The following is a 7,131-nucleotide window of genomic DNA, read 5'->3' as shown; positions in this document are numbered from 1 at the left end:
ATGATTTAGAAAATATAGTGATAATTTGTATTGGGATTAGTGAAGCTAAACCCACTTTCCTGGAGAGGATTCAGATTAGATCATTATATTCTTTTTCCTTATGTCTCCATAGTAATTTTATTTGAATAGCATTATAGCTCACCTACTTGTCCTTTTTTTATTTATTTTTTATTTTTTGGGGGGGTATTTTCTATTCATCTGGCTATCTAACTTAAGAAAACTCTGTTAACCTTCAGTTTGTATTGATTTCCTTCTCTGTAGCCAGAGATTTATCTAGTCAAATGGGGATGATCAGAGAGGCAAAAAGTATTCTTGATGACCATGGAGATATTTATACCTGCTCTCTGAAATATATTTTTTTTAAATCTAGCATGTACTTTTTAACTAGAATGGACACAAGAAGAAATTTTATTAAGTAGGAACTGAGATTACAACTCAGGATAAACAACTCAAACTTTATAATTGGTTGTCAGTCGTGTCATACACTACATTAGAACTACAAACAAGTCCATCAATTTATTTTTGCTAATTGTATAATGATAGCGAGGAGACACTCGAAATGGTGGATTCTGGAGTCATTATTGAAATTCTGGTAAGAAACAGTAACCTTCTCTTCTGACTTCTGCTTTACAACTTCACCAGAGGTTTGCCGTACATCACCTACTGTGTCTTACTGCTGCCTGATAGAATAGGAAGCAACAACTGAACAATCTGTGAACTAATTAAAGTTCCAAGGAACTCAGCTCGTACTCATAATCCCCTTTGTCATTTGCAATCACACTTGTCTCTGAGCCCAACGGTTGAAGATTCAGTATCTTACAACCTCACGCTGATGCAGAGTTTGTTTACTGTCACCGTAACAGAGCTTAACCTGTTCTGCATCATTTAAACATGATCTTGCTTTGCATAGAAATGTTGGTGAAATTTCAAATAAAAGTAAAAAATAAAGTATACTAATGCCAGTGTTTCCTCTTTTGCTAAGTTATGTATAATATGTTTGCAATTACTCAACAGGAGACTTGCACATCACTGTTAGGGCCAGCAACTGAAACGTGTGTAGGACTTAAATCTTACTGCCAATTCATTTCACATTTGTTTTATTTTAACAGATAACTTGTAAGTTATCACTAATGCTTTGGTAAAATCATCATAACAAGTACTCAAATTCTGATACATTGAGAAGAGTGACAACTGCAGGAGTCAGTGAAAGGAGAGAGATGAATCAGTTCCCAATTCCGTGAGTTTCAGTATCTTCTTGTGATCATCTATTTCCTCCCATGGATGTCATTGTCATCAAGGTTTGTAGAGATACTGACCTGGGCAAAAACAAACAAACAAACAAAAGGCTGTAGAAAGAATAGGCTACAATATTTATCAACCTTCACAACTAGAAATATAATTTTTCTGTTAGTATCTATTTCTCCAAGTTGTGAGGGAATACCAATGCTGTTGGAGACACAAGGGCCTAAACTGATAACTGTGCCTGAATTATCTGCCTTTGCTTATTTCCATTCACCACGTTCCATTTCTCCTTTACTTTTCTATCAATTTGTAGTTAGATTTCAAGAAACTCTTTCCATATTTCTCCTCTTATTTTAATCCAGCTTGAAAATGAGAAAAGTGAAGAAGAGAAAAGTGAAGAATGAGAAAAGTGAAGAATGAGAAAAGTGAAGATCATGATCATATCATGATCAATCCATATCCATCTTCCTTACCTACCTTTCACTTCTAATTCTAATTTTCCACATATGCTTTTAGGGTAAAATAATTCTCTGTGTATGTGTGTGCCTTTTACACAATCAGTACATTCTTCAAATGAAAAATTTGGCCTCTTGATTCAAGTATGACTTGGCACAATCCTGGATTCCTATCTCTGACTTTGAAAGCCGCAGTTTCCTTTAAGACCATAATTATAACTAATTATACTTGCCTCACCAAGATGCTCTGATGATTAAAATAGTGCATGTTCAGGACAGCTCAATTTCCTTTTAGGGTAAGTATTGTAGGAGGATAACGGACATAGTTTATGGTTACGATAGATAGCAATTATATGTTGGTATTGAGTTCCTCCATGAAGATCATAAATTTCTTAATGATTATACTTTTTATTAAAATTTCAATATGAAATTAAATTTTAAAAAATCATTATTTTATAACTTCATTATTTCAAAACTGTTATATAAAAAATTATGGAATCAATACTACTAAAATAAGTGTCAAATGGCTGAAAAAGAAATATTTGACTCTTGCCTTTAAACAAGTTTCAATTTAGTGATGAATGGATTTTATACATGAATGGATTTTATACATGAATACATGAATACACACACACACACACACCAAGATGTTAGCAATGAGAGCAAGTTCATAGTATCAATAATTTTTGAAAATAATAAAAGGTGCTGAGTAAGAAGTAATTGATGAAAAGAGGGGCCTCGAGGTAAATATCAATACTTCTCTCAACTTGATGTTTATGCTTACTCTAGGTTCAAGTCACACAAAGGAACACTTAGAAACTGACATAACATATTTTCAACAGAATTGGTGAACTTTGTTCATTTAATGTCCCTTATTATTGGGCATGAGATTAAAGACTTTAAGGTAGGGCAGCCCCGGTGGCGCAGCGGTTTAGCGCCACCTGCAGCCTGGGGCATGATCCTGGAGACCCAGGATCGAGTCCCACGTGGGGCTCCCTACGTGGAGCCTGCTTCTCCCTCTGCCTATGTCTCTGCCTCTCTCTCACTATGTCTCATGAATAAATAAATTAAAAAAAATTTAAATTAAAAAAATCTAAAAAAAAAAGACTTTAAGGTATGTATATTAGTTTGTGTAAGGTTAGGTGAAACATTATTTTATTAGTTTTGGTCCACCCTATGGAAAGTTTACTGAGAGCAGTGTGGAACAACCCTTTGCAGCTCATATTTAAACTTGAAAATAAACCACCTGAATCTGCCATCTCGGTCCCCTCCCTTAAACTCATCCCGGCTGGAAGTCAGTGAGATTATTTGAAGTTCATTTTCTGACATGGGTTTTAATACAGAGTACATATTATGCATCATAAAGAATCCAACTTGGTAGTACTTAATCATTTACCTTTTTTGGGGTATGGGCTTGAACATCGAGACTGATTTCTTGAATACTGCCACTGAAATGACAGAATGAATGTGGATTAAATTCCAACTTTGTTCCAAAGTCTTGCATAGATAATAAAGAGTAAAAAATAATATATATGGACTCATTAGAAGTTAAGATCTTTAAATGATTCTATATTAATTTCCTGTTACAAACAATGGAGTAGCCATTAAGATCAGTGGAGTTCATTAACTATTAGCATCTAAAGTACCAAGCAGGTGTCCTAAATGTGTGAGATATGCATATAAAATTGTTCGGGTTTCAGATTAAAGAATTGTAACAACTTCCACTTTGAAACAATCTTGAAAATTTTGAGAACACAGCCTACTCTGAATATTAGTACAGAGTCGTGGAAAAATGTGGGTTTTGTAGCCAGTCTGACTAGGTTGAAATGTCTGCTCAAACTCTTATCCTTTGACCTTAAGAAAGCACCTCATTTTTCACGTTTACAATTATAAAATGAGGGAAAAACCCACTCCTTATAAATGTATTTTATTGCTTAATTTGATGCATGCAGAGTAAATAACAATGACTCACATATGCTGAACACACAATAAAATTCAGATACTAAGGAAACTATAAAGAGCATTTCCTTTAAAGTCAGAAAGTCTTCTTTTTTTTTTTTTTTTTTTTTTTTTATCTAAAGGGCCAGATTTCCAATATTTCAAGCTTTACAAGCCACGTAATTTTTCTCCCAACTGCTCGGATCTACCACTGCAGCACAAAAACAGCCATAGAAATTGTTTAAATAAAAGATAGGTGTTTTATAATAAAGATTTACTTATGAACACTGTAATTTGAATTTTATATAATTTCAAGTGTCACAAAACATTGTTCTTCTACTGACATGCTTCAACCATTTCAAAATGTAAAAATCATTCCTACATTTTGGACTGTACAAAAGTATACAGCAGGCTGTAAGGACTATAGTACTCTGACTCTCCATTTATTCCATATAGGTCTTTGGGGCAACTTGGGTTGTTGGTCTTATGTATATAATGAAGATTGTAGCATCTCATCACCTGACACTATGGGGTTGTGATATGGCAACGGGGAAAACATGCTTCAAGTAACACATAATTGGCTTATTTGGTAGAGCGTGAGATTCTTGATGTTGGAGACTTGAGTTCAAGCCCCACTTCATAGGTAGAGAATTTTTTTTTTTTTAAGGAAAAAAAAAGGATATGGTGACTAATTGGTCATTTGGAAGCAAATAAAGATGTTATGGTAAAATTGCAAGTTCAACCATACATTAAAAACATCTTTATTTTTTTCTCATTTTTAACAATTATCACTCTTGTAATTAGAAGAACGTCCTCCTCTTTGGATTGTAAGCTCCTCAGGGCAAGAACTGTGTATTCTATGTATCCTGACCTCAGTCCACCTGAGTGAGTGCTGCATGGTAGGCTGTCAATAATATTAAATAAATGAAGACATAAAAAAAAACACATATTCCATTATCTAATCTTCTCTCTTCCATGTTTCAAGAGTTTAAATTTAACTAGATTGAAATAAATGGAGGAAATTTGGGTTACAAACCATTGGATTATTGTTGAAAAGATTACTACTGTCCTCTTCTAGAACATATGATGATGCATCTATTGTTCACAACTTGATTATGTGACTTTATTGTAATTTGCCTAGAAGCCTGCTAGTCAGTTTCATTTTATTTATTTATTTATTTATTTATTTATTTATTTATTTATTAAAGACACAGAGAGAGAGAAGCAGAGACACAGGCAGAGGGAGAAGCAGGCTCCATGCAGGGAGCCCGATGTGGAACTTGATCCCGGGGCTCCAAGATCACACCCTGGGCCAAAGGCAGATGCCAAATCACTGAACCACCCAGGGATCCCCAGTTTCTTCATTTTTTTACTCTGCATTTTCAGATGCTTCCACTTATGATGAGTATTTTAATTTTTTGTCTAAATTCATTGTTAAATATAAAATAATTGATTCAATCTATTTCTTAAACTAAAAATGACTACATGAACACATCTATAAAATTTGAGGATATAAATAAATTTAATGGGCAACATACAGTTTTTTAAATATATTTTAGGGAGAAAATTAACAGATTCTTTTGCTACCATGTTTTCCTCCACTTTTCCCTCCTACTTCTATTTTCCAATTATATAACTGATAGCCTGACTCATTTGTTCTACATTTTTTAAGTGACTGTTTCTCTAAAGGTAAAATTTATACATTTTATTCTATCATTTTTCAATTTACATCTTCTAATAGATTCTGTTTATTGCCTACCTCTCTGAGATACCTTTGACATATTCTTATTCTTATTAAACTACCTATGTTGCTGAAACATCAGGTAGCAACCACAGCAATGGTCTACTTCAAAATGGAAGATAAGATTCCAAAGTTGTTCTTAAATTAACAAAGAGAAGAAAGTTTCTTTTTATTTGTAGCCCTTAGAATCATCTGGCATTTCTCCACAGAATTACTACAGGAAAGTGATTTGAAGCTTCCACCAATATATCCCCCAAAGTTCCTTGTAGGTACAGTAAAGAGCTTTGAGAGTGTGAGATCATTTCCCACATCTTTTTAACTTCCTTACTTTTTCCCACTAGATTCATCATTCTTATCTAAGAAGGAGGTAAGATTTTCATTTTCCATGCTTTTACTCTACCACAGTGTCCTCAAGGGAGCAATTTGTGGGACTATGGGTTCCAGAGTGCCTTTAAATTTTCTAGCAAGTATAGTCAGCACCCTCACTGGAAGACATACCATATTCTGCTATACCAGAGATTAGGCAGTTGGCATTTTGCCATTACTTAACATGCTAAGAGTGCAAAATAATTTATTTTACATCATTTATTATTCTTAGGTAATATGTCTCCATCATTTTGCCTTCAATTGAAAGACACGATTATATTTAAGTACTGGATTCTGTACATTTGATCCTTATGAACTTTAGACTAAATTTCTGTTCAGTCTAGAAACTAATTTCTAGACTTGTGGTTTAATAACAGAATTATTCCTATTAGCATTGTATCACTGCAAAGACACTCTCAAATATACACTTATTGTATATGTTATCCAGTGTTCAGATCAGAATTCAACAAATCTTTGTAAGAAGTTATGAAGTACAGCTGTTGATTCATTATAATCTTTCTATAAGATACAAAATATTCAATTGCATCATCAAAATATCCATCCTTTGAAAAACTCTAAATTTTCTTCATTGCAAACACACTCAGTTGCTACAAATTATCTCATTTAAAAAAATAAATTGCTCTCATTTTGCAGAATAGTTAGAAAAGTTTTTTTTTTATCTTTTGTGCTAAAACCAACGAGAACAACACACAGAAATTTCCATTTAAATATCTATTTCGTATTTAGCTAATCTGTAGAGATGTATAGTTACATTTTAAACATAGGATTTTGATGGTTTATATATCTCTACTTGAAGGTTACAGAAATGAACCTGAACAATAAAAAAGTTGAGAATTTACCATGAGAAGGCACAGAGCTCTCAGAATCCAGTCAAGACTACAAGAAGACCTGAACAGGAAACCAAACATGTTACTTTCTCTCCTTATCTTTGCTTCTCTTCTCTTGCCATATGCTCATTCTGCTCTTCCGTGAACTGTCTTCCTCTGCTTTATTGCACAGTGACTCTCTAACGCCCCATTGCTTTTGACTTTTTTCTCCATAATGTTTCATTCCAATAAACCTGGGTATCAAGTGCTGATCATTCCAACATGGACTAGATCACCATCTGTAGTGCAGTCAATTGTAAAGGAGGGAGTAGGCAGGATTACTTAGTTCAGAATGGTCATGGAAGTCTATCACTATTGATAAGTTGGAAGAGGGCAAAAAGAATGATCGATAACAATTGGCTGAGCTCTGCAGCCAGTTCAAAAGCTACCCATTACCCATGAGGTATGTGTCAGTCTGCCCGAGTTCTTATAATCAAGATTTACATATCCCAGTTTCCCTTGAATTAAACACTTGAATAATCTACTGCAATAATTAAGTTTC

At 33.8% G+C, this 7,131-nt stretch overlaps 1 long non-coding RNA gene across 1 annotated transcript; it reads right to left on the bottom strand.

Moving 5' to 3' along the window:
- Positions 1-1,138: 1,138 nt before the first annotated feature.
- LOC119870953 lies at positions 1,139-6,701 on the bottom strand. The gene is made up of 3 exons (XR_005356440.1): positions 6,603-6,701; positions 3,094-3,145; positions 1,139-1,316 (listed from the first exon to the last, which is right to left on the bottom strand). It is a non-coding gene; the product is annotated as an uncharacterized LOC119870953 (long non-coding RNA).
- Positions 6,702-7,131: the final 430 nt, after the last annotated feature.

This window comes from Canis lupus, chromosome 3 (genome assembly GCF_011100685.1).
Source record: "Canis lupus familiaris isolate Mischka breed German Shepherd chromosome 3, alternate assembly UU_Cfam_GSD_1.0, whole genome shotgun sequence".
NCBI lineage: Eukaryota > Metazoa > Chordata > Mammalia > Carnivora > Canidae > Canis > Canis lupus.
This window is presented reverse-complemented; position numbering and strand designations above follow the sequence as displayed.